General features: G+C 34.5%; 1 non-coding gene across 1 annotated transcript; it reads right to left on the bottom strand.

Moving 5' to 3' along the window:
- Positions 1-21,770: 21,770 nt before the first annotated feature.
- On the bottom strand, positions 21,771-21,844 carry TRNAT-AGU (transfer RNA threonine (anticodon AGU)). The gene has a single exon. It is a non-coding gene; the product is annotated as a tRNA-Thr (tRNA).
- Positions 21,845-24,403: the final 2,559 nt, after the last annotated feature.

Below are 24,403 nucleotides of genomic sequence, written 5' to 3'. Positions count from 1 at the left end.
GTGCAGTCTACAATCCCATCATATTAGTCATCTCTGCATCATTCAGGGAACTCAGTAATGCTTCTTTAGCTCTAATGTTATGTTCAACAACTTTGATCTCATCAGCAGTAATGGGACCATTCACGGGAATAGTATATGCATTCTTTGTAATCTTCCAATAATCTTCTCCAAGATAGTTCAGGTGAACTTCCACCTGGTGCTTCCATATGGAGTAATTTGTTCCATCAAATCTCAGACTCTCCTTAAAAGCAACAACTTCCATCCCAGATCTCCTCAAGTGGTCAAGCTCCTTCCATAGGATCTAGCTCTGATACCAATTGTTGATAGCAGAACAACAACAATGCAGGAAAATTGAGAGGGGGGGTGAATTAGTTTTCACCAAACTCAACCAAATAAACTTCAACTTTAGATCTGATTAGGAACAACAATAACAAAAATAATCATCACATCAACAACACACATAACACAAGGATTTTTGACGTGGAAAACCCAGTTAAGGGAAAAACCACGGTGGGAACCTACCCACAATAAGATGATACTCTGCAGTAGTATGTGTAAATATTACAATGGGGAATGCACATGCATTAAGGCACACTACCTAGAGCTCACTTCTCAAAAACAAGAAGAGAAACAACCCTAAGGAAGGCTCATTGCCTTAGAAAGATCGGACAACAATCTGGATTACATGAACTGAAAGAATAACATCTCCAAATGCTTGATTATGGTTTTGGTTAAGCACATTGTCTACAAAACTCTTCTCTACTCTTCTCCACCATCGAAAGATAGATTCTCTCATTCGCACATACAATACTCTTACGGATGATAAACACAACCACAAACACACAACTAACATGAGTACATCACCTATTTATACAAGTCATCAACCTTACCCTTAAGGTCGACTCAACATATAAGACCTAATTACAAAACTACATCACACGATACATAAATCCATAATCAGATCAATTCAATGTCGACAAGGAGATAGTATGGACCCAAATCAAATCCTTGAACACACAACACGTTACACCACCGAATATGTTGCATAACACGAAGAATACCACCAGACCAATAAAATCTTCATTAACACACATCATGATCAACACGAACCATCAAAATGCACAACACACGATCAAAGAACATCAACAAGCAACATGAATTCCACGACAATCACTGCAACAACTTAGATAACAAGATTCATCATCATTCCATCACCGAAGCTCAAGAACACCAACTGACAAACTAAAAGATATGCTTGTGAAGTTCCAAATAATGAACCATCCGATCAGAGGGCACACACAAATGTCCAAAACATTCTCCAAAATCTGCAACTCAAGATATAATCATTCTGGGGAAATATGGATCAAATATCTCAATTCTACAACACAGAACACTAAAAAGCCAGTCCACATACCGGACCTCATAACTCGACCAAATCAACTCATAGCATCATGAAATTCATACTGAATCAACTAGAGATAAGTATTTCAAAACCCAATAAACCACATCAACACATCTGCAATAGATCACCAAAACAACTCTCCGCAACACATGAATATGTTGACATCAATGACAACAACATATCCCAAGAACCCTAATATCCAACTAAATGAACAGTTGTGGCATGCTTAACCTTAATATCAGTCTTTGTTAATACCTTAATTCATCTTAACTAGAATGAAAGGATATGTGCTTACATAGTTATCCTTATAAATAATGAAGAAAAATATCTTCCATATGATCATATCATCAGATATTAAATTCATATATTATTATCTGATTATTGGAGGTCACCCCCTCGAAGTGGTCGGTTATTTTATACAATATTAGTAATTCGTGTTGGTGGTCTTGTTGTTGTCATAAAACTATAAGGGTTGTCTATGGCTTAGCCTACATTAGGGAGCACAATTGTTCCCTTGAAAATATAATTCTATACAATTTCTAAGTGAAAAATCTCACCAAATTTCAAATTCAAATTGAATATGGCCCCAAAAGTAAGTGATCGTTTAATAGTAATGGTATGGTGGTCTTAAAATAATTAAAAAATATAAATGAAAAGTATGACATATACTTGTTATGTATTATAACTTTAGGTGATTAGGATCCACTTACACATCATTTACCATGACAAAACAATCTAATTTAAAAGTTTCTATACAATAAATATTGGGCGATTTAGCCAATATTGAATTATTATTTTTTGTCTAAATGTGCAATTTAATTTTCTCCATAGCTTCTCCTATTTACCAAAAGTGGAGGCTTGAATTTTTAATACTTACCATTTGATGAAAGTTGACCACAAAAAATTATGCTTAGCATAATTGGGATTTTTGTGCCTATAACACTTGTTCACTAAGGAGCATTGTGGGACCTACTATGCTAGCATTAAAGGTCAATAATTCCTTCCACTTTAGTCAAAATTTGAGACAAAGTTAATAGAGGTAAAATAAATGAAGACCGGAAATGAATGCTACCATCTAATGGAAATGAATGCTATTTCTAGTTGATCATTTATTTTTTGTTGTTTAGCTTAGTTCAAGTTGACAAGTGATTGTATGTAAAGATGTCTTTAGAGTTATTTCATAAAATGATTATTGAAAACCTAATTATATACTTGATTTTTTATGGTAGTTAATTATCATGCTAATATATAAGGATTGCTATTTGATTCCTAAAAATGGAGAAATGCTCTTTCATAATTTGTGATCTCTAATTCAACATTGGTTCCTTATCATAAAAGTGTCCTATGATCATGTATTTATATACATAACCCTAGATGCATAATTCAATCTATTAGTTTTTGCACCAATATATAAGAATTAGAACCTTAGGATTGTCATTCTTAGAATGCAAAAAAAATGATTTTTTTGGAAAATTAGACATGTTTGCACTTGTGATCCATTTAAAGTGATAAAAAGAGAAGGCAAGGTTTTGTCCAATATGGGTAAATACTGATAACTCACCCATACATTTTGTCTTATTTTGATCCTTTTGACAATCTTTGGTTCTAATGTTATTTGCATTGGAAAACTAGGGTCAAACATCACACCACCACATGTTATGTCATTGGTGCTCACTTGATGTAAACATTTTTTTTATTGTCATGTTGACTAGTATATTCATTTGTAACATTAACATGTGTTGTGTTGAAATCATTGGACTTGTGATGGTCTTCATAACTAGTATTGGAAATATCTTCCATATTCAATTTTGTTTGATCATGTTGAGGTGTTATAAGTTAATTTAATTTTTCATTAATATCCTCTACTTGAATCACCTTGTTGTGTAAGATTGTATATTGTGATTTAATGTAGTGCACACATCCATAGTATGTCGACACATACTATGGGAATAAAAAAAAGTGTTAGCATCACAATGTTTTATGATATATCTAAATCTATCAAATTGCTTAATAGGAGGTAATATTATAATTTTTTGAATAGAAGTTGTGACAATATATGAGGAACCACCAATCTACTAAACTTTCTAAATTCTTTTGTTTTTAGCTTGATAACCTTTTTTATGGGAAGATGTGATAGCATTGACATTACATGTACCCTCGTTTGAATAGTGGGATATATAGAGGGTGAAAAAGATAATCATGTTTATTATACTCTCTAATAGATGAAGTACAATATTCTTTACAATACTAACGATAATTAAATAATGTATTATTACAAAGAATCATTGTACCCAAAAGACCTCCTAATGAATGACCATTAGAGGGAAAAATTTTGTGTGACCATGTCAACATAGTATAGGTAATTATTGAAGTATTCAATACAATGATTTGCAAGAAGAGTGGACGCATTATAATAAGAACGAGATTTATCAAACCATAATAAAGCTCTATTGATGAAATTATCTCTAACTATGGACGTTAGAAAGATATTCATCATGCACATGAATTCAATATATGATTGTGAATGATTTAACATATAAATATTCATCTTATCTTTACTAAACAATCAATAATGATTTTCGAACTATAAAGAGTTGGATCCACAACATAATGAAACATTCAAATATTTACATTTGTATCACTATCACTTTCTTTGATTAAGAAGGTAAAACAAGGTTTGAAGGGACCTTGAGACCCTTTACAAAAAATAGAGAAACAACAAAGGTAAATCCAAAACACAACAAACTATTCACAAAAAACAACCTCTACTAAAAAACTAACAACACAAACAAACTAAAACATTAGACACAAAAATGAAAAAGTAAGAAAATACCCTAATGTTTAATAAAGTGTTGTCATTAATGTCAAATGAGCTGTTAGTGTTGTCATTGATGTCAAGGTATCTGAGAATTTGCTGAAGTGTTAATTATTTCTATCATGACATGCAAAGCATTTGAAGGACAGAGCCAAGCATTTTTTAAAGCTCTTTAATATTATCATTATGTCTTGGTATCAATTCTTCCCAAGTGTCCAACATATTTGCAGAGGTTTATAAGTGTTTGCGGTAGAATTTTGAGGTTTGTTGCTCAGAGATAGTATGTGCACCTAGTTGCAATTTCTTGTTGTTTGGTACCAACTAATTTCGTAGTTGACTTTTATGGATTATGGTTTGGAAGTAAACTAATTTTTCATATGATGTATTATATTACAAAGTTTCAGAGGTCTAGCTTCAATAGGCAAAAATTTATGAGTGACAAAATGCACACTAGGATAGATGGTTTTCTATGTTGATGTTTCTGATGGATGTGCAAGGAATGGTAATGTGTGCCAGCTGGAAGAATCGTGTGAAGGTAAATTGGGACTAGTTTAGTTCGTGTTGGGTAACACATAGTGTCCCCACTCCTAATTTAATGTGTTGGCTTTAGGACTGATTTGACTACACGTGTGGCATAAGGAAAATGTTTGTGTCTGACTTGTAGATTTAGTAAATATATTCTAATTAACATTGGAATGCATACAAATTGTTGATCTAGGTTCATTCCAATGAGGGTGATTGGTGAAAGTGTATAAAGTGAGAAGAAAATCTTATACATAGTGAGAATGTTCTGATGCGGATCAGATCAAATAGATGTTGAAGTTTTAGCTTTGAAGGTCCACATAATATATCTTTTGTATCTCTTTCTTGTAATTGAGGTTTGTGCCTCATTATCTGAATTGGTGCTCAATTCTCAAATTAGGGGATTGGTGTCTCCTATGGGTTGATGCTTGCAAATTTGTTTGGGGATGGGTGTATCCATCTTGGGTTGTAATTCTTGTGGGTTGATGCTAACAAAATATTGTAAGTTCTTCATTATCTTTGTGAGGCTGGATTTGGGAAATAGATTCAACTAGCTATTCTCATTGTGGTTTATCCCTTATGGGTTTATGGATATATTTGGTGTTCTCATGTGGTGATGTGTGATTGTGTTTATCATTTTCATAGATAATTTAATGTTAAAATAATATTCGATAATGATCTTAATGTTGTATTAGATTTAAAGTTAAATTTGGTATATATTGATTCACCCCCCTCTTAGTATCTTTGTGCGCTTAACATCTAGTTACTTCTACTTATGAATTTTCATAGCCTTTATTTCTTGTTGGTAGAGATTCCAAGTATCTTAATAAAATCTACATCAATTCCTTTTTTGCACTATAGAGGTTTCTTCTTGTTAGATTTGGTTCTAGTATTGAGACTTTCTTTTTTACTCTTATGCCCAAGTGCAACTTTGTTATTCATATTATGAATAGCATGTAGCTCTCATGTAAATTCATAATCTTGTCTGTAAGGATTTTGATGATATCAAAATTATTTTGAATGATATATTTCCTAGATAAGACCACATAGTTGTGATTACCTTTAATGGTCATGAGATCTGTTTGAATATTGATTTGTTCAATAGTGTGTTTTAGTTCCTAGTTCTCCCACTTAACGAAATTAATGATATTTTAATTATTCAAATTAGATAAATCTTTCTATTTTTTTTTCATCTTGGGAATAACTTCCCAACCCTTAATAATTATAATGTCACTCTCCCCTTCCATCCGAGTTTGAAAACTAACTTTCTTGCAAATAGATACCAACTCCATATTGAGCCAACTGATTGCAATGAAAAACCATTTAGTCATATACTATGCTGGGAGGTTACAACTTCATGCATTGTGCTTAGTATGGATGATAAATCATCTCTAGATGGGGCCTTAGCCACAAGAACAGAGAAATCTCTAGGAATATTTAGGGTAGGTTATGAGATTTTGGGGAAGGAAACCCCAACCGAAGTTTAGGTATGCGGGTTTCCCTAACCTATTCACTCTTTGATTCTCAACTTGGAAATCTATTAGGCCTTTTTAAAGTTATTATGTATTTAGCACATATTCATCTATCTTATAATCCTTGAGCCAAAAAACATTATTTTTTCATATTAACCTTCTTATCAACGTTAGTTTTTGGCATCGAGTTCTCCATTGCAATCTTTCTCTTTTGTTTCTTCAGGGTGATGTACTTCTTTGACTTAATATAATTCAAGTCCATAGAATAAAGTTGAAATTTTGTGAGACATCACTAGGGTTTCTACCTCATAATCATCTCAAGATCATTCCTAAAGATGTAAAGACTCATCATTAGAGGTATACAAAACTTCCACCACCCTACATCTATCATCTTTTTTAGAAATAGCATTACCCCCAAGAATTTCTAGACTAGGTTTTTGACAGTTCATATATTTGACAATTAGGATAATTCATTCATGATGAATGGGAACCATGTTCAAAGCCTTTTTGCTTTCCTTATTTGAGTTTTCCAATGATGGAAAGAGATAGAATGAAAAGGATGTGTCCTCTTTGATTTTATGTATTATTATCATTTGTTACTTGAGAATGATTATCATTTTTAATTGAATAGCAACATTATGTGACAAAAAAAGGTAAATTACATCCATAAAGAAAAAAGCATCATGAAGGTCCTTATTAAATATAAATAATCATGAAACAAGGGAGAAGAATAATAAGCACCAAGAGTAATAACATCACCACATGAAGCATGGTCCCTACATGTATCAATCAAAATTAGGGCCATGACATTACATGTATGTAACTTATTGGTTCACAAACAATGCATTCAAGAGAAACACAAACCACACTATAATCAAAATTGAGGTATTGATAGCTTATCAATGGGTGTATAATTAGTTTCTTGAAAGTTGTCATCATGAAGCAATGAAACATCACGTGAGGGTGAAAAAATAGATCACATATCACACATGTAAGCATCATACCCCTGCTCATTAGATATATCATTGGAAGAAACAAAGGCATTTAAGAAAATTTCACCATAATTAGACACATGAGGACTAGAACCAACATGGAGCTCATGAACAAATGAAGTGAGTTGTTTTAGCATGGAGAGGAAGGTGCTAACAAGCTCTTAAAAAAGGGAGAAATCATACATTATGAAATAAAGCGTCCATAGAGCATGGACCTCTATATTTTTGATAAAATGATATGACGTATTCCAGATTGAAGGGGTAAGGTTCAGCAAATTGTGAAAATCCATGAAGATATTTGATAGTGGAGCGAACATAGGCAAGGATAAGGGTTGATTACAATCCATGACTAAAACTTGGTAATACCAAGCATATGAGAATCCAAAAAGTCCTAATCTAAAGCACTAAAATCATAATAATGAGCAAAAAAAACTAACAAATGATGGTAAATACCAAATCTTAGGTTTTTCCCCTTTTTTTTTTTAGAAATTTGTAACTTTAAGGGATAAAGCATGCAAGTTGTGGATTCACTAAAATCTAGAAGAAAATAAATAAAATCTATAAATATATCTAAGATTTTATAAATCAAATATAATTTGAAACCCTAGTTATATTGATGAAACTAAGTATGATTAATTGACCAAGGTAAATTAATTGAGAAAATTAGACATTAGCTGAAATGGTAACAAGATGGAATTAGGTTCACATAACTTTAAATTAGCAAAACGTGGAATTTGACTAATGTTATGGTATGAAAATAGCCTAATATGTAGGATCTAGAAATAGATTCTATATTAGAGAGTCGAGATGATTGAGAACTAGAAAATTGAGAGTTTACCATGCAATCATTCCAATGTTTTTATCTAGGTGGTGTGATTTTATCTCTACGACATTATTTATCTCAAGAAGAATCAACCAACGAAACATGTTCTCTTGATCATGTATATTTGAAAAAATTGGTGGTGCTAAGGAACATCATGGGACCCACCATGCAAGGTTGAAGCTCGAGATTTTTTGGTTCCTTAGTTAGGCCTTGATACTAATTAACAATTGTAAAAGAGAAATAGTGACAATAGACATCACATGGTTGTTAACTCTTGTTGAAGCTTGATACAACTCGATGAGTCATCATGTTTGAAGACTTCTTTAGAGTGTGGCTTGCCAATGGATGTCAATTCAATTCATCATTGATTCCTCATTCTAAAAACTTCTTCTACCTAAGATAACAACTATATATTCAAACTTTTGATACCATTGACAAATAATGACCCGATCTTGGGATTATCAACCATAGAGTGTGAGAGTTTGAATATTAGCAAAAGAAGAATATGTCTGGAATAGATAAATTAATAAAAATTGAATTAAAAAACTCTAAACTAAGAGATATTGCATATTACAATAGTGGATTCAAATTTAGAAGTAATTAAATATATTTAAAAAAACCAAATTATGTACAAGTTTACTTCTTAAGAAGTGTGAAGGTCACCACCATGTTCATGGGGGAACAAAACATTATAATAAAAAGTGAAAACTCCATAGCCATTAATATATTGCATGATTCCATTATTTTAATGGCATATACTCCTGGACATATGCCGCTTATTGTCGTAATCAGCAACTCGTGCATGCAGACAAAAAGTCGTTGCTTTTCCCAGAAAAGAACGGGCAGTACCCACAAACAGCTTGCTCAATTTTTTATGCATATAATTTTTAAATTATTAATTTCTCTGGTAAACGGTTTGATATTTACAAGAAAAGTTCCCGAATTCTGAGAGACTAAACATGACAAGCATGGATTTTTTTTTAGGGTTTTAACATTATTGTAATCAGATCACTTAGTTTATAACGTGGGGGGTGAGACTGTCACATGCAAACCCACGTGAAGTCTGGTTGCATGAGTGGCCATTGACAATAGATTGCTACTTCTGAGTACTAGGACTCCAAGCCTATCAATTTTGCTATGTCTAAAACATTAGGCAAGGATTTTGGGGTGATTAGCTGTTTCAAAAGCATGGTCATGGTGATATCTTGTATTTTGATTTAACTGGGTATCTCTTTCAATTGATATTTTTGTAGTTAGGAGGTGATGCGAGGTCCTGTCATTTTCTGATTCGTATATCATTTTTTCTTCTATTCTTTTTTAAGGCTGATTTTGCAATCCAATCCATCACTCTCCTCTTCTTGATGATGGGTCACCGAGTGTCACCTTTGTTTTCTGGTCCTCACATTACCTCCTACCCCATACCTCTTTTTAGGGTTGATTCTGCAATCCAATCCATCACTTTCCTCTTCTTGATGATGGATCACTAAGTGTCATCCAAAACGTTGATTGAAAGACATACATGGTTAAAAACAAAAGCAATCGTACACACTTTTTCATGGATTGTGGAAAACTCACACAAGTTGTTATTTTGTTCATGTTAGTATACAGCGGCATGTTTGGCATATTCTTTGAATTTAGTTTGATTCTTGTACACATTTGTAGAGATTATTTTTTATGTTAGAGTGCATAATATTATTGGATATCTATTTTATTATCCTAGGACTATTATGCATAGGATAGGCTTGCTTAGATGTCGACTCGAACACATGTCACATTGTGAGGAACATCTTCTCTTGTCCACATGTGTCATGTTCATAGAAAGTATCTTTTTTTATTTAGCAAGTCATATTTAACTTGGTCTTCTTCATGGTGACTCATTTAATGAATCACTGAGTTGTCATGTCATATAATTCTTCGTGAGTATTTCTTATAAATACTCCTCTCATGCTCACATTGTAGAACACAAGATGCCACTGAGAGGGGGGTGAATCAGTGGTTTCCAAACTTAACCCTTTTAATCCTAAATGTGAGTACCAGTTAACATATCAAAGACCAAGAGAACATGCCAGTGAGATAGGGGAAGAGATCAAGATGCAAGCACACACAAGGATACATCAAATAACATTGGATATAAAAGGAAAACCCATTGTGGGAAAAACCTCGGTGAGAAATGTTGTTGGAGTCTACTGCTCCAATTCAGCCTCACAAATTACACTTGTAGTACAAAGTTTAGGGCACCAACCCCTACACCGAAAACCAACTCAGTGATCATAGTGATTACAAACAATACAATAGTTATTACCCAATTACAAATGAATTATGTAACCTCTCACAATCAAATCACTCTACCGGTTCAACTCTTCTCAATCGGTCTTCCTCTGCTCTGTTCTCTTCTGGTTCTCTGCTCACACTGATCCTACTCTCCTTCACTCCAGGTTGCAACCGTACCGGTTGAGTCCTCTTTCTATTGCTATGCCAGTTCACTTTTCTCTGATCTCTACCGGTTCTCTGCTCACACTAACCCACTCCAACTTCTCACTACCGGTTCACTTGACTACTACACTTTTTGCAACTTATCGGTCACTCTAACCTTACCGGTTAAACCCCTCTTAAGCCCTCTTTCTGGTTGCACCTCCACACACTCTCATTCGTTTATGATCTTCCATAGATTTCACTTGGACTAAGCCACTGATATGCTCTTCTTCTCCTCTATCCAACTTGGAGCATCATCTTCCATGATCTCTGGTCTGCATATTTATATGTGAGATTTCCCGCCAAATCATCAATTCAAACTTGGCATGCTAGGGTTCCTTCCACCAATCGTGGAAAGTATCAAATCATATCTAATCTGCATGGGGATTGAGAACCTACAAGCAATCATACATCACCACCATATCTCTTTTCTTCCAATACACGTTTTCTATACTTAGCAAACTGATCATCGACCATGCATCTGTCAATCACATTAAATGATCTCACTGTTTGCTACTCCAAATCTAATTTGCACTAGGACATCCTGCATTGATCGTTACAACACAAACGTCAACCTTCTGATCTGCCTCGAGCCGCATCTTTCTGCTCTCGACCCATGATTTTCGCAGTCGACATTTAATGTTGAACCAATCACCAACTACCTCACCGACAATGCACGATCCATTTGAAACTTCACGTTTGACACCTGGAGTCCATATGTCTTCTTCGTCGGCATCCACTTCAGCTCAATCCATTGTGTCGGTTTAAGCTCAGTCACCGACCAACATACTACCGGTGTTCATCTACCGATTCAACTTCCCTAACGGTTATACATTAACCGGTCAACCTTCATGTCATCTCTTCCCTATTTTGCCGGTTGGATCACATTAGCCTGGTCACCAACCTTGTCAATCCACAACATGCTCATCTTCATCTGATGGGAGCCCTTCTCTTCTGCACTTTCTTGCATACCGGTAGCCATGTTTCCTATTGACACTACTCTTGCCTTCATACCGGTAACATGCATGATAACATCATGCCAGTAGTCTTCAACTATCATTGCATCAATCTGCATCTGCATTCTGATTGACATCAACATCTCGGAGTGAGTCTGTGTTTAGAAATGCCAAACCTTCCTTCCCCTTCATTTTCCTGGACCTCATCTCAATTGGTTTGCTAAAGTGGCCAACCTATCACTCCTTACTCTTCCTCTTCCTGTCTCGGTAGCTCATCATACTTTCCCTTGCTGATTCAGTGCACATATCTAGTTTCACATGCTGGAGGCATCCTCATGTTCTACTATGGTCATCCATTATAAGCCTTCAATCACCTGCCTTTAACTTTTCCGTCTTATCCTAGAAGGTTATGATGCATTCTATGCATGTTATGAGATAAGCTAAGTATTACTACTTACCAGTGGAAGTAGATCCTTGTCATCTACTAGCCAATATATTATTCTCTCTACTTCCAGTATAACAATGATATGACTTTGTTGTCATTGAGCATATACATCTTCAATCAGACACATAACAAGGTAGACATCCCCTTTGTCTACCTTACTAACTTGCAGCAACCCAAACTCTGTCGGTCATATCTTCATCCTATGATAACCTCTTCATCTAGTTGGAGTCCTATTGTGTGACACCCAACTGCATACCGGTTGCCTGCACTTTCTCCATTAGCTCAACCTTGCTTGCTTACTAGTCACATGTTTGCCGGTTGGCAACCATACACTACCAACATGTCACTCACCATTTGGCATTGCCATAATGCCAACTGTCTCCAATGCCTATTCACTGGTCAACATCCCAACTTATGTCTCCAACACTAACTTGTGCACCGGTGACTCCAATGACCACATTTCCAGTTGACATCCTCTTCTTACCAGTGACAAGATATACTGGTTGACATCAATGACAACACAATGCCAACAATCTCCCCCTTTGGCATTGATGTCAACACATGTAGTATCTGGTATAGTACAAAATTTCTCTCCCCCTTTGACAACAACGGCAAAGGGTATTGACAAAACTTTTTATAGGTTGCTTCTCCCCCTTTGACCATTATTCTCTGCATTTTCTCATCCAGCAACACTAGAGATAGAGGGCCCAGACACCAATTGACACCAATTGTATATACCAATCTAATACCAATTGTAGGAAAGCATGTCAGTGAATTTCACTTACCTATCGGTCAAATATCATCTTCTCCCTCTTTTGACATGTATGAGGTTATTCTGACACCAATTGTTGATGTTGACATTGATACCAATTTGAAATCACTTGTATATTTCTTCGATACCAAATGTATGTTTTCCCTTGTGCATGTAACTCTCCCTCTTTGTCAACTCTCCCTGTACACCTAGTGTTCCTTTCACCCGGTGGTCCAATTGTGATTTCAATTAAGTACAAATTGGACTGACCCTACTAGACGTCACTGGCAATACCAAATGATCCTATTTTGGTCCTGTTCCATCATTCTCCTGGACAAACTAATTTGTGACTTTGATAGATAAACAAATTGAATTGGCACCTTACCAAATTCTCAATCCTACCGATAGAGGTAAACAACTACTTGATATGCCCCTGTGTCCAACATGTCAAATACCAATTAGAAGATATGGTTGTGAACTCCCCCTAAACCAAAGATCTCAGATCATCTTTGCTAGTCTGATCTTGAACAAGAGCTCCAATCTACACCATGTACCGGTAGGCATGTGCATATGTGTGATCTGTTACTGATCTTTCATATCCATGATATCCATCACAATCATTATCACTCGGGACTTCTCTAAAATCACCTGAGACATAATCTCCTCAGTCCAAGCCATGGGAGTCACCGCACAGATCATAATCTACAATACCAGTCAATATCCATACCGGTAACATACTATACATATTGGTTTACTATACTGGACCAACATTTCCACCAGAACCTCTTATCCATTAGCCTTTGTCTTCTTATGTCAAGAGCCTTTGATCCCAATTTCAATTTGAACCATACAATGACACATGCAACAATAATCCATCTCTCATATGTAGATGCGTAGTCAAGGAAGCAACTACACATACTGTCATCTCATCTTCTTCCTTGTGCCGACAACAAACAATCCTTTCATCTGTCCATTTCCACTAAGGGGGTGAATGATATGATAAATATGTAGCTCCCCCTAAAGTTCCGCATCTCCTTTAAACCTTAGGAGATATCACCTGTGCATTGAATGCACAATGTTGGTCCATGGTTCTACTCTCTTGTGTCTTCCTCATACCTACTTGATCTCCCTTTTCTCATTTGCATACTTTGGAGTAGTGTTGACTTCCTTTTGTTGATTGGTCCTTGCTCCAAAAACATTGTTGTAGTAGCAGACTGTGTTCATGCCAAACAACTGATTTGAGGACCTTCTATTAATCCGGTTTGATCTTCTTCTCCTAACCATGTCATTGTGACCAACTGCCAGAATTGGTAGGTTTCTTTATCTTGCGGGAACAAATATCCTTTTGTTCCATGTTGGTCTTTGATTCTCACATGCTTTATAACTCCTTATAGATTGAGCATAACTGTTACACCGATTGCCATATAATTGAAATTTCTTCTTTCTACATTCATGGACAAAATCATTACATCTTTGACAGACTAAATCGTTATTCCTAGGAAAAACATTTTGTCGAATCCTAGATCTCATTTTAAATTCATCTGCTCTATGGCCATAATCTTTGCATGAAAAATAATAACCAGAGAAGGAGGTTTTACAACTTACAGATTTATTTTTCCAAGCATGAGGTGATCTGATCGGATTGGTATCTCCATTTCTACTTCTTCGGGTATTGTTCTCGGGAACAACAACATCTCTTTGTCTTCTATTGGAAGAAGGTCTTCTAGGTTGTCTTCTTATGTTCCCATTTCTGATGAAGCCTTCTTCTCTTAGCTTTCCTTTCCCTTTAGGATTAGCATTATTCCTTCTTGCAGCAGCATCGGTCTTCATCCTCATGTCTTCACTGGTTGTAGTTAGGTCTATCTTCCTTCTTGGAGAATTTCTGATAGTGAAGGTATGTCCTTTGTTATTTCCACTTGAGGGTACAAACTGAATTTCTTTGTTGGAGGTATCCTTGCTTGTGGAGCACATGCCGACATCAAGACCTAATCCTTTGGTATCCTTGGAGTGTTTTTGTTTCTTCAACATTTTGTCCAAGGCTTCAGAGCTTCCATCAAACTAGATCCTCCCCTTGAGCTCATTCTAGCACTTCTCAAGGTCTTTCAGGAGATTCTCCACTTCTCCTATTATTATGATAGTCTTTGTCCTTGGCCTCTAGCTTTGATTCTAAGTCTTTGCACCTGCACTTCTTGATATGCAAATCTGATTCTGATTCTGCACTCACCCTTTTTGCATCATCCGCTTGTACTTTAAGATTTGCAATGGTTGACTCTAACTCTTGAAGACATTTGATCAACCGGTCCTGTTCCACAATAGCAACGTTCTTGAACATCTTGTATTCTTTTCTCACTCTGCTAAGCTCCTCAATCGCACTTACAAGCTCTCCTTCAACATCAACCTCAACTTCAGCTTCTTCTTCATCGCTGCCAAACACATCTTGTCGTAGGATTGATCTCTGATATCATTTTCAGATGTGTGCACCTCACCATGTGTCTCTTGAGTCATGAAGAGATGAGTTTCCTCTTCATCATTGTTGCAGCTGCTAATTGATCTAGATTTATCATCTGTAAACTCATGTGTTCCAATTCTCTTCTTGCTCACACAAACTAGTGCAACAGTGCTAGGTTCATTTCCATAGAGATTCTTCAGGCTATCCCACAAACTCTTTGCCAATTTGCATCTGTCCACTTGTGAAGAAACATCACCGGAAAGTCCACTAGGTATAGCTTTCATGGCTTCAGTATTGCATTTATATCTTCTTTCCGCATTAGGACCGGTGGGAGGACTGACTGAACTAGAAATACCATTAACAACTGACATCCATACATCATAGCCTAATGAGGATAGGTAGACTTCCATTCTACAACTACAAATGGAATAGTTTGACCCATTAAACACTCGAGTAGAGATTGACTCAAAACTGACCATTGTGTTCTCAAATCAGAATATACCCAAGTTGGAGAAAGCTTATCTAATTGGGAACTTAAGGCTCTGATACCAATTGTAGAACACAAGATGCCACTGAGAGGGGGGTGAATCATTGGTTTCCAAAATTAACCCTTTTAATCCTAAATGTGAGTACTGGTTAACATATCAAAGACCAAGAGAACATACAGTGAGATAGGGGAACATATCAAGATGCAAGCACACACAAGGATACATCACATAACACCGAATATATGAGCAAAACCCATTGTGGGAAAAACATCTGCTGGAGTCTACTGCTCCAATCCAGCCTCACATTAAACACTTGTATTACAAAGTTTAGGGAACCAACCCCTACACCGAGCACCAACTCAGTGATCACAATGATTACAAATAATACAATAGTTATTACCGAGTTACAAATGAATTATGTAACCTCTCACAATCAAATCACTCTATCGGATCAACATTTCTCAATTGGTCTTCCTCTACTCTATTCTCTTCCGGTTTTCTTCTCACACCGATCCTTCTCTCCTTCACTCTCTGTTGCAACCTTACTAGTCGAGTCCTCCTTTTGTCACTCTGCCTATTCTTTGTCGATTCACTTTTCTCTTATCTCTACCTGTTCTCTGCTCACACTAACCCATTGCAACTTGTCACTACCAGTTCACTTGGCTGCTACACTCTTTGCAGCTTACCGATCACTCTAACCTTACTGGTTAAACCCCTCTTAAGCCCTCTTGCCGGTTGCACCTCCACACACTCTTAGTCATTTATGATCTTCCACAAATTACTCTTGGATTGAACCACTAACACACTCTTCTTCTCCTCTATCTGGCCTGCAACATCATCTTCTATGATCTCTGGTCTGCATATTTATATGTGAGCTTTCTTGCCAAATCATCAATTCAAACTTGGAGTGCTAGGGTTCCTTCCATTGACCGTGGACAATATCAAATCATATATTATTTGCATGGGGATTGACAACCTGCAAGCAATCATACATCACCACCATATCTCTTTTCTTCCAATACACATTTTATATACTTAGCAAACTGATCACTAACCCTACATCTATCAATCACATTAAATGATCTCACTGTTTTCTACTCCAAATTTGATCTGCACTAGGACATCCTGCATTGATCGTTGCAACATAAACGTCAACCTTTTGATCTGCCTCAAGCCGTATCCTTCTGCTCTCGACCTATGATTTTTGCAGTCGATATTTAATGTTGAACCAATCACCAACTACCTTACCAACAATGCATAGTCCATTTGCAACTTCATGTTTGACACATGGAGTCCATGTGTCTTCTTTGTCGGCATCCACCTCAACTCAGTCCATTGTGTCAGCTTAAGCTCACTCACTGACCAACATGCTACCAGTGTTCATCTACCGGTTCAACTTCCCTACCAATTATACATTAACTGGTCAACCTTCATGCCATCTCTTCTCTATTTTGCCGGTTGGATCACATTAGCCCAGTCACCAACCTTGTCAATCCACAACATGCTCATCTTCATTTGATGGGAGCCTTTCTCTTCTGCACTTTGTGCATACTGGCAGCCCTATTTTCCAGTTGACACTACTCCTTCCTTCATACTGGTAACATGCATGATAACATCATGCTAGTAGTCTTCAACTTTCATTGCGTCAATCTACATCTACATTCCGGTTAACATCAACATCTCAGAGTGAGTCCATGTCTACAAATGCCAAACCTTCCTTCCCCTTCATTTGCCTAGACCTCATCTCAACCAGTTTGCCAAAGTGGCAAACCCATCACTCCTTACTCTTCCTCTTCCTGTCCCAGTAGCTCATCATACTTTCCCTTGCTGATCCAATGCATATATTTGGTTTCACATACTGGAGGCATCCTCATGTTCCACTATGGTCATCCGTTATAAGCCTTCAATCACTTGCATTTAACTTTTATGTCTTATCCCAAAAGGTTATGATGCATTCCATGCATGTTATGTGATAAGCTAAGTATTACTACTTACCGGCCAATATATTGTTCTCTCTACTTCCGATATAGAACTGATATGAACTTGATGTCATTGAGCAGATACATCTTCAATCAGGCACATAACCCAGTAGACATCCCCTTTGTCTACCTTACTAACTTGCAGTAGCCCAAACTCTGTCAGTCATATCTTCATCTTGTGATAACCTCTTCATCCAGTGGGAATCCTGTTGTATGACACCCAACTGGATACCGGTTGCCTGCACTTTCTCCATTAGCTCAACCTTGCTTACCGGTCACATGCTTTCCAATTGGCAACCATACACTGCCAACACATCACTCACCGGTTGCCATTGCCATAATGCCAACTGTCTCCAATGCATATTCACCGGTCAACATCCCAACTTATGTCTCCAACACTAACTTGTGCACCGGTGACTCCAATGACCACAATGTCGATTGACATCCTCTTCTTACTGGTGACAAGCTATATAGGTAACCTGCTATACGGGTTGATATCAAGTCCAACACAATGCCAACATGCATGTGCCTATTTTTTTTTTGTAATCATTTACTTGTTGAATATATTATTATTATTTCACATATTTTTGTGTTTATTATTTTTTGCTAATTGAAATAACACATTTTCTATTGTGACATGCTTCACTCATCTAGATTGTGGTGTTTGTGAGTCTTCAAGATGACCCCAACATTTGATTCTTCTATTACCCATTCACTCATTTTATTTAAAATTATTGTGTAACATTACTTTTTGTGGCATGGAACCAATACTAGCCTTTTTCAACTTAAAAATTCAAACTAGGCTCATGTTGTACCCCTCCAGCTACTTGTTTTGTGTAAACTTGAAATTTCAAATTATATTCTAACGTGTTGCATCAAAAGAAAAACCTAAATTGATTTTGACATATTGATGAATCATTAGAGAGCATTCAATATGCTTTAATAAATATCATTGCATTGAAATTACATCATCATCTAGACATGTAATGACAGAGATGCATGTTATGTTTATTTATTGTCTTTAATATTTGTTCACAACTTACTAAATCTATTTGCCCAAGAGTTTGATTGAGGACAACATGACCATTATTTAACAAGTTCTTCAAAACTATTTATAAATACTACTAATTCCTTACTTTAAATCTAGATACCCAACAATGAGGTGAACTAGTTTTCAAAATGCTTATTAGAGTGATTTCACACAAAAACATTATTTTTCACTACAAAGCTACATCAATTTTGTATTGTGATTTTGTCAATGATCAAAAGACAATTAAGTTTGTTGTTTGTTAGAGAACCAAAAAAGTTGAAAATGATATGAAAGCATCATTTTGGATAATAAAGTGTCAATTTCTAGTCAAATACCATTAAGCCACACCTAGACCTAAGTAACCATAATCCATCTATATCATTTTGAAAATTATACTTCTATTTTTCAATTTGCTATCTCAACTCTTAATTCTAGGTTGTTATTTGTGTTTAATTTGATACCCTAGAACCTATAAGATATTATTTTATTTCTTTTTATATTAGTAAGATTGATAAATCTTACACCCCTCAAGGTTTTTTAATTTTATTTTTTATTTATCTTCTAGATCTAATATTTTTTATCATGAACCTTCTCTTTTGTTCATCTTTTTCATCCTTTAGAGTTAGTGTACTATTTTTCTACTAAAGTTTCAATAATACTGTATTTTTTCCATTTAGAAGTTGTCTCAATCCTAATAGTGCATCTTAGTTAGTTGATGCCATTATCTTATTAGATTTAACAACCCTAATGCCCATCATGAAAACCATAGTTCTCATACGGATAATAATGTTAATAATCTTAAGGGGGGTTATGATCATGCTACACATGTTGATAAGAAAGAATTATTTGTTGCAACATAATCAATTATCAACAAGCTTTCTTTAATGCTACTTCTACTACAAATTTGACTAGTAGTCTTCATCATTTATTAATTGGTATATAATTTAGCCTAGATATTCTTCAAAATATTGGCACTAAAATTAATCTATTAGCATATTTACATAATGCATATTCCCCACTTACAATTTATTATAACTTAAAATTTATTATAAGAATCCTTCTAGTAGAGTTATCCAACATATTTTGATAAGGATTTATCGATAGAGCTAGTCTAACAAACCATGACTTTAAAGAGGATGGATGGCCAAAGGGTGGATATGAGATAGTAATGAAGAACCATGGTTTGGAAAATGCATGAAATTACATGAATAACAAAAATTATCTTTCTTTAAGTGTGTATACCAAAGATTAGTGAAAGATATTTAAATTTGCATGAAAGACTTTATATATGACCTAATTTAATATGTTCTAAGTTGGGACTATCATATCCACATGAAAAATGATTTTAAATGGAAAGTTTAAAAGTAGAAATTTTAATATGGAAAGAAACAAAGAAGGTATAGTCTCCACCTAATTTCAAAAAGATAAGAGTCTTGAAACTTGTGCAAATGATGATTGATACATGTAAAAGTTTTTGTATAGAGGATGTCTAATTTTTTTTTATGTATATCCTCTTTTTTGTTTGCATTTCTTAATATTTTTCAAAAAAAATTATTTGACCAACAACACAAAAAATATATGGATTTCTCTACAAAACAAACGATTACAAGGGTTTCTCTCTTAATTAGTCTTTTTGTGGGATTTTAAACAATGGATCACTTATAAATATAACTATAAATAATGCTAAAAATATATCTATATCATGAAGATATACAATTTCAAAACCTAAACTTAAAAATCCACAAGTAATGACAAAGGCAATATGAGGCTAAAAATGATAAGATTGACACTAGGGGGAACTTCATTATAACTATATAAAATGTCCATAGAAATACAAAATAACATCTAAAACTATATGATGATGTTCCAACAATGTTCTAGAGCTCGTTTGAAGAATACTCCAAAGCTTTCTTCAAGATGACTCCACAATAAAAGAAAAAATGGAAGAGGAATTGTAAGCTCTTTGAGGTTAAATGAGAGAGGATGGGTCTTTTTATAGTTGTTTAGAGGAAGATTAAATTTTTAAATGTGGGATAAAGAGAAAAAAAAATGGGGAGAAAGTAGATAAGGTCATTTAATATTAGAAGCAAATGGATAAGAAAAAAATGAAAGTTTGAAGTAAAGGGTTAAAGAATATGAAAATGATAAGTTAAAGAGATGGGAATAAATAAAAAGAATTAAAGGCTTAGAAAGAGATGAAATGGCATAAAAGCCAAAACTAAATGGATATGGACAAACAAAGGGAAATGCAATGCAATGAAATGAAATAAAGGTTTATTTGTAGAAATTGCGACCGAATAGAAATATGTCATATGGTATATAAATCCAAAATATCAAAATGAACTAAACATTGAAGATTCAAAATTAGTATTATTTTTTTAATTTAAATTATACACTTTTTTATGGAATGTCATAAATGTTTCTTTTTTAACCAAACTATCAGTCAAACTGCCAACTTATCATCTCAACAATCTTGCTTTATCAAGCATAAGATTGTAACAACCAACGTTAACACAAATCTAAGAACTCTCAATTTCTTCAAGATTATATATAAAACAAATATTTTAAAGCACTTGTTCTAACTCAATCCATATGACTGCAAACAAATTCACAAATTAAATATACTTTAACCAAAATCTAGTACAAAATCAAAATTCATTTTAAGCATATCTTAGATTCTTCACACTATAAGAAGACTTCAACCCCAATAAATAATAAATAATGAATATTTAGGTGGTAATAGTAGTGGAAAATGAATGAAAATGGTTGAAATCAAGTAATGATGGATTTTAACATTAGATTATTTAGGTGGTGGTAGTAATTGGAAATGAATGAAAATGGTTGAAAATAAAACAAATAAAGATAGTTTTTAACATTAGATTATGGTGGTAGTTATCCCAATAAATTAAATAGTTGAAAATAAAACAAGTTATTTTTAATTAGATTATTTAGATGGTGATAGTTCTCCAAAATGATTCAAAATAAATAAAGATGATTTTTAATATTAAATTTGTAAACATAATAAATAGTTCAAAATAAATCATGATGATTTTTAACATTAGATTTGTGAACATAATAATACATATACATAAACAAAATTTAAATGAATAATAGAAAGCTTGAGCATGTAATAAATCCAAACGATGGTTTTGTCTCCAAAGATGTAGACGAAATTGCTTTCAATGAGAATTGAACTCATGACCTCCCGCTTACTAAACGGGTGCTCTAGCCAACTGAGCTATGAAAGCAAGACATTCATTACTTTACTCTTTTCATATGCTGTTTGGTGTTCCAAAACAGAATCCATCCAACTCATTTATTTGCAATTGTGGAGTAGGAATACACTCCCTTTTGTGTATACAGAATGCCCAATAAAAAATGCATAAGACTCTTGAACATGGGTGCATTTAAGTTAACAAAAAGCCTTCAATCGCTTACTAGATAATCAGCAGCATACAATATTTTTCTCTGACATAGTAAAAAAAATTTGAATGCTCTTTCTATCTTTTCAGTTTCAGCAATGTTCATGGATGCATTTATGATACTTCACCTTATGCCTTATCAATTTCAACTTAAGCTTAACAAACTGTTGGCTCTGCTCTCTTTGACAGAACCAGTTTTTTTCCATTTATGATACCTGCTGTTGGCCTTAATTCAGTGTTTTAGTTATGTCATGTCATGTGTATTTGATGTCTTTTAAGACTTTGTCTTTCTGTAACTGTCACATTTTGGCTGTCATGCAAAGTCATTTATTCTTTTCTGTTTTCTTCTGTAGTTTTAGAGAGTGTTTTGCAACCTTTTCTACTACATAATTCTTATCCTTTGTATTCTGGTTGGGTCCCCCCAAAAAAACCAAAAAATAGTTGTAACTTATAAACTAAATGAGCAAGTTTCACAATTGGCTTTAGTGTTATTGATGGTGTGTTTAAAGTAAATTTAATTACCATAAGTACATATGGATTTCAATTAGAAGTCATCTTTTAGTCACATTGTTATGAGGGAGGAAATCATATGAGTAAGTATACATCTAAATTAGAATTCATCATTTGGCTAAGTTTTCATGAGTTGGAGAAGTAGTTTGTCAAAGCCATCTAAAGGTTGAACTTAGGTCAATCACACCTCTGAAAATTTTGACCTTAATGCGTAACGTAATAAAGGAACATACCATCATCCTCACTAATTAAACTCAATTAATTAAACCACAACATTTAGTAAGAACCCATACAATTTTAAAAATCACTATATTACTCTGAAATTATCCTCACACTTTGTTCATAGATTATTGTAATATTTGGACTCCATTAACCATCTATCTAATATTACCTTGATACATTCACTTTTTGTCTCAATTATATCACTTCCCTACCTAGATTCAATTCTACACTACTGAGATTGATCTCATAATGCATAGGAATGAACCTCAAATTCAAATTCAATTTCTCTCACCCTTTCCCACTAGTAATGGAGATGGTTTAACACATGTTTGTGTGACATATTGTTTTATTCTGGTATTTAAAGGAATTCAATGTTCCATTAATTCACATAGGAAACAAATACAAAGTATCTAGGGAAGAACAACAAGAATTCATTAACACATGTAAATCATATCATTGGGGATAAATAATTGAACTTTGCTTCATCTATATATATAGGTGACTTCCACACCTATGCATGTTTTCTTCAAACCCTTGATCAAAGTTGTAAAGTTGTTGAATCTAAGGGTCTACTCTAAAACAAATCGTCCTTGGTGATTCAAAAATTTTCCATAAGGTTTTCATAAACATCACAATTCTTACAAGTTTGATGAAGCTCGTAACAACTAGAAATAGACATTAATTATATTGTCAATAACTAAATATAGGTGAAGAAAAAGTGTGTAAAGGTGTCCCTCAACAAAAGGATAAAATGTATGCCAAAGTATTTGTAAAGTTCTAAGTGCAAATAAGGGACACGTGCTTGAATAGTGGATGATAAATTAGAGAATTCATGTAGATGAAGGGTGCATGAATTTGCAAATCGATTAAGGCTTAAACAAAAAGCACGATTCTTTAAATCATGTATAGTGATGGTGTGAGGATGAGACAGTAAGTATAATTAGATAACCCCCTTGGATGGTGGACCACTCAAATTCCTAGACAACTATCAAAACTATAATCTTCTTGGGATAAACGATTTCAAAGGAGACCTCGTCTGTGATTAGTGTGATTGTTCAATATGAAAACCATGTTAGAATGTTAAAGTTGTGGATGAGTTAATTTTTCTAATAAACAACTTTGAGTATTTGTATGAAGGATTTTAGATGTCAATTGTGTGTGTGTATGTTGGGTCAGGTTGACTAAGGAAACAATATCTCTTGGGCCATGATGATGGATAAATTGTAGTTAGGGAGTGTCAAATAGTTTCAATTCTATGGACTAAAAGTTTATATAAGAGTTAAAGATTTCAAATTATAAGTCAAGCTCAATTTCAAGCCTTTCTAAATTATAATCATTCCTTCACATTAATAAAATACGTTTTTTTGCTATTTCTATCACACTTGTGATTTGTGTATATTGTATGTAATTTACATGTATTAGGATACATGACTTAGACATTCCTTCATTGGGGCTCTTGGCATTGGTTGTGATAGGTCCCAATCACACTTCAAAAAATCTTAGAACTTTTCTTTATCTTCAAGTCTAGGGGTTGTCTTCAAGAAGGAAAAAAGGGAATTCATAAATATATTGATGATAATTGACAACCTAAAACAAAGTTTAGGTAATCTCTTCTACTCTTCAGGATCAACTTAAACCCAAGAGGGTGTTCCT

Source organism: Cryptomeria japonica, chromosome 7, assembly GCF_030272615.1.
Source record: "Cryptomeria japonica chromosome 7, Sugi_1.0, whole genome shotgun sequence".
Taxonomy (NCBI): Eukaryota; Viridiplantae; Streptophyta; class Pinopsida; order Cupressales; family Cupressaceae; genus Cryptomeria; species Cryptomeria japonica.
The sequence above is the reverse complement of the archived record's forward strand: the minus strand, read 5'-3'. Positions and strand labels throughout refer to the sequence as shown.